This window comes from Physella acuta, unplaced genomic scaffold (assembly GCF_028476545.2).
Source record: "Physella acuta isolate Inbredline_101_S28 unplaced genomic scaffold, ASM2847654v3 ptg000142l, whole genome shotgun sequence".
NCBI lineage: Eukaryota > Metazoa > Mollusca > Gastropoda > Physidae > Physella > Physella acuta.
Window position 1 is genome coordinate 1,059,170 of NW_026731661.1, and position 5,626 is coordinate 1,064,795.

General features: G+C 36.9%; 1 pseudogene; it reads left to right on the forward strand.

Moving 5' to 3' along the window:
- Positions 1-201: 201 nt before the first annotated feature.
- On the forward strand, positions 202-1,378 carry LOC131935342 (uncharacterized; annotated as a pseudogene).
- The last annotated feature ends 4,248 nt before the right edge of the window (positions 1,379-5,626 follow it).

Consider the following 5,626-nt stretch of genomic DNA (forward strand, 5'->3'; position numbering starts at 1 on the left):
TTCAGTCATATATATCATTTAAGAGATAAGTTTTGCTATAAAAATGCAATTAAATTTCTTTTGTATTTAAAAACCTATAAACCATTTAAAGATGGTATATAATTTGTCATATACATTGTGCCTGTTCTTTTACTCACGTCTTGGGTTATGTTGGTTTTCCATTAAAACTATTTTATTTATAACTTAAGGAATTTAAACAAAATGTCATTTAGCGGATCTTTTGGCGGAGGCCGTGGTGGCGGCGTAAGTTCAACAACAATGATGGTTGAGTCTTCAAATGTGGGAAAGATCATAAGTCGTGGTGGAAGTAAAATCAGAGATCTAGAACAAGACAGTAATGCTAGAATGAAAATATCCAGAGATGAGGATGGAATGAAATCTGTTGAAATCAGTGGAACAACGGAAGAGATTGAAAATGCCAAGAGACTAATTGAAGAATGCCTTAGTTGTGGTGATTATAATGGTGGTGGAGGTAGACGTGGTGGATATGGCGGGGGGCGTGAACGTGGTGGAGGAGGATATGGCAGAAGAGATGACGGTGGAGGATATGGCAGAAGAGATGACGGTGGAGGATGGGGCAGAAGAGATGACGGTGGAGGATATGGCAGAAGAGATGACGGTGTAGGATATGGCAGAAGAGATGACGGTGTCGGATATGGCAGAAGAGATGACGGTGTAGGATATGGCAGAAGAGATGACGGTGTCGGATATGGCAGAAGAGATGACGGTGGAGGATGGGGCAGAAGAGATGACGGTGGAGGATATGGCAGAAGAGATGACGGTGGAGGATATGGCAGAAGAGATGACGGTGGAGGATATGGCAGAAGAAATGATGGTGGAGGATATGGCAGAAGAGATGACGGTGTAGGATGGGGCAGAAGAGAACGTGATAGCGGCGATGGATGGAGAAGCCGTGGTGGTGGCGGCGGCGGTGGTAGAGGCCTTGGAGGTGATGGTGGTGGCGGCGGTGGTAAAGGCCTTGGAGGTGACGGTGGCGGCGGCGGTGGTAGAGGCTTTGGAGGTGATGGTGGTGGTGGCGGCGGTGGTAGAGGCCTTGGAGGTGATGGTGGTGGCGGCGGTGGTGCTAGGGGCCTTGGATGGTGATGTTGGTGGCGAATCTGAAACAATGTATGTTGAATCATCTGAAGTAGGCAGAATCATCGGTCGTGGTGGAAGCAGAATATGAGACATGGAAGCAGACAGTGGTTGTCGGATAAAGGTGTCACGTGATGGCCACTCATCTGGTAGAAGTTCTGTTGAGTTATCTGGAAGCAAAAACGCTATTTCTGAAGCAAAAAGGCTTATTCAAGTTGCTGGAGTTAAAATTGTTAATGGAAACGATCGTGGCCGTGATTGGTGATGTATTCAACTATTTTCAGCAGATAAAAGCATCATGGACTCACAAGATTTCCATCCAAGTTGTAATGTCATCATTTTTATTTTTTACCTTTTTTTTGAGTATAGTTACCAAGTCATGTATCATTTATCATCCAGACCAGCTTAAATTATTTTTAAATTCTCGGAAGATTTTAGTCTTGCTCACTCGTGCAGAATGTCAAATGTTATATATAATTGGACTTAACCCTTTGAGAAATCTAATGTATATACTATTCGCAAACTTGATATGTTCACTGAGCGACGCCAGATTTTAAAGTATTGGTCTTATTGTTTTTAAAATCGTGTTCATTGTGCATTTTATGCTTACAAATTTCCAGCTTTGAATAAACACAACAAATTATATATATTTAAACAAATTGTATTAAAGTACACCATTTGGTTTTACATAACTAAACGCAAATTTAAGCAATAATAATTACTTTTTGCTAAAAAAAAATCACGGACGGGTTGTAGCTGTATTGTTTTTTAAATGGTTGAAAGTTGATAGGCACATGCCCAAAAATAACAAGGTACACAAATGCTATCGTTAACGCTTCGTACAGAATAATATTCATACATTTACATATAAATATGCCAATAATCAAATAATGCTAAAATTTGACGGTCTTTAACAGTGTTTCTTCCAGACTTTTTTCTTCGGGGGGGGGGGGGGGCACTTGAAATTTTCGGGGGGGGGGGGGGGCGGTAGACTTTCTTCGAGGGAGCGGACACTGTTAAAAGTATATATTTTCTATATAATTTATATAAATTTCATTTCGTTCGGGGGGCGGTAAATTTTTTTCGGGGGGGGGGCCCCCCCCCCCCCCCCCCCGAAGAGATGCGTGGAAGAAACTCTGGTCTTTAATATGTGTTGGCAAATGAATACGCTTTTATTTTATTACAGTCTTACGCTTTTATTTATTGTTATATAAAATAAAAGTAGCATGTATGTAATTTTATAGAAAATAATTTATAATTTGAAAGAATGTTTCGAAAAGCAGTTAGGTAAGTGTAATTAAAAAGCTTCTATATACACAATATGTTGCCACTTTTTCTATTCCACAAACTCTTACACTCACTAATCCGGTTACTCGTATCTCAAATTTTGCTCGTATATCTAAGCACATTTTAGATTGCTCAACATCTCGTATCACACCACTCTCTTATATTGGGGCACTACTGTAAGTACTGTAAGTAAACAAAAAAGTATACACTTTAATAAACAATGCTACGACTAGTTAGTTCAATGACATTATACTAGGTGAAAATGTAGATTATTAAACTATTGAAATCACGTGAGAGTAAAATATTTTAACTGTATAAAGAAAAATGGTATCATAAAAATGTGTTCACTTTCCAAAGGACGTTGTATATAAACAACGTTTTCGATCAAACTTTGGGTTTGGTTCTAAAGTTGTTATAAATAAGCTAGGTAGAACGGGATTTAAAAACATAACATAAAGAAGGCATTTTGAAAAGTATGTTAGCATTCCAAAGCTGAGCATTAATTAGAAACATTATGTATGCGATCTATTAAAATAGCAAATAATATATTTTGCCTAAATTGACGTAAAATAAATTCTAATTACTGTGTCTCATCTCAACTATAAATAAACATTCCATTGAAAAGTTTTATTTTAAACTGGGATATCACAGTCAGTTGTTATAAAGCAACGATACAAATTTGCTATCACTGATCTACTTTATCCATAAAAGAAATGCAATGGTTGTAAACTGTATAATCGTGAAGATCCCAGAGTCGATATATAGAATAATTAAATCACGGTAAGGCAGTTGATGGAACCTCCATAGTTTTATCACAGAGATTATCTAATGAATGATATTGAGAAAGATTACTACGAGTTGATGTATACATTTATTGTCCTTCGAGACTACTAGTCAACAGTATTGTGTCATACTCTATTGATTCCATATAATAAATGAAAGGGACTTAACTTAATTTACATTTTATAAGGGAAACAACTATATATTGTTTTGTTGATTATCGTGTACCTCAATAAATACAAAAATAGTAAACAGCTATTACATTATTATATTCATTTTCTAGAATCAACTTATACGTTAGTATGTATTGTTTAAGATATCAGTTTTGAGATAAATATGTAACTAAATTGCTTTTGTATTCAAAATCGTTGGAACCATTCAAAGATGTGACATCATTTCTTATATACTTTGAGCTTGACCGTCTGATAATGTTTGGATTATATTTTCCTCAGATTATTTAATTTTGATAATAAATCTAAAGTAGAATCTTTAAAATCAACTAATAATAAGTCACAAATAGCTGATAGATCTACATCAGAGTTCTATTTGAAATGGAGAGCCAAAAGATCAATTTACAATATCACCTAGTTCTTAAAGAATCCTAACATTTGTTTTTTTTAAATGTAATGGTATTTGATCAGGATTAGATGAAAGGATTTAAAATAAATGGGTTTAAGTACGAAATAATATTTACTCATATAAAAACATAAGCATGTTTTCACAACACATAATAAAGTATATAACTAGCTCTGCTAGTATTACAAAATCAAATATATATAATTCTCTTCTGGGAGACGTTAGAAAACAAGCTGTAAGCGCGCCGAGCAGTCCCCTCTTTTCCTCTCCAGGCATATCGCAACCACCCCCACACCCACATGGTCTGGTGAGCTGTAGTTCACGCTAAATGTTTACATAGTAGAGACGGGTTTAGTTACGGCTATTAGGGGCAGATAATTTAGTTTAAAACTATTTTATACTTAGGGGAAGTAACTAAATGGAGGCTGCTTTCACGTGGGGGTGGGGGGGGGGGGAGTAGGGGTTGGGGGAAAGGAGGGTTTTAGTGTTTTAAAGCAAATATTTACTGTGCCAGCATTGTTACTGTCAAATTCACAAATTATGAATTACTGAAAAGTAGAAAATAAAACAACTAAATAGCGGCGTATGATACGCCACGGGTGGGCTCGTTATATATAATTATAACACTATTACTATATAATTTAGAAGCTAATAACTAAAACACCATGTCACAAAAGTCAACCCAATGCACACTGACACATAAGACAATGCCTTCTGAAAAAAAAAGAAAATAAATAAAATTGAAAAGAGTCGAAAAATAAAAGCACTTCGGTAGTAGAAAGCATGGAACTACTGCCACGGGGCTGGCCACATCACAGTTGTGGAGGTGGGCCTAGTAACCAAGCAGCTATTAGCTGTCTGTATACGCTCTACTCCACCTAGTCTTAATGTTTTATATAAGAGATGCTTATACTACAAAAATTAAAGTATAAGACTAAAAAGTGCGATATTGGCTGTAAAAATATATCAGATTCACTCATAAGCGATGGAGGAAATGTTACATCTGACCCACACCATAAATTATGTTGTAACGAGAAAAAAAAACAACAACATGAAATGTGGAAACAAAAATCGAAAACTATCAAATGATAATAGTGAACAGAAATGTGACATAATGTGCACATTTAAATCCATCCGAAAATATTTTAAATCAAACATTTAATAACAGAATAATGACGGACAATAAATCAAACAATATAAGGTTACCTGTAAAATACTTCATATTAAAAGAATAGGAGAATAAAACAAAACAAACATGAATAATACTGTTGCAATAGTCACACTTATTAAATAAAATAAAATTGATCAGAATCATGTCTCTGAGCCAAAAGCGTAGCGACCCTCCCCTGCGCCCTGTGACAACATTTCAGTGTTGGCCGGCTCTCTTGGCCAAAGCCCGAAGAACTTTGCACTAAGATCGTATTTCGTACATTGGCCGGCCAATGCGCACACTGGCCGGGACGTACTGGCCAAAGTCCGAAGCGCTTAAACTTGACAGCGTATTTTGTACATTGGCCGGCCAATGCGCGCACTGGCCGGGATGTCCTGGCCAATGTTCTATCTAGAATAAGTTGTGATCGCATTTTAATTGTTCTGGGTGCGTTTTCATTGAGAGTAACGTTTTGTTTAGCTCTTGTTTGTATAGCATTCTATATGCAAGGCGACATGGATCAAAAGGGCCGTCAGACCATGAGACAGACATAGCAGGTGGCTGTCAAAAGAAAAAAAATGTAAACCCATGTTAGTTTCCATATATGGGCTCTCGATAAAATAGTTACTGAGGAAGATCTTGAGAACATTGAACAAGAAATGGAGGTTGTCATAAATGCAATGACATCATCAGCTAACACCTACTGCCGTGGCGGAAAGCCCAGACCAGTTGCGCGAC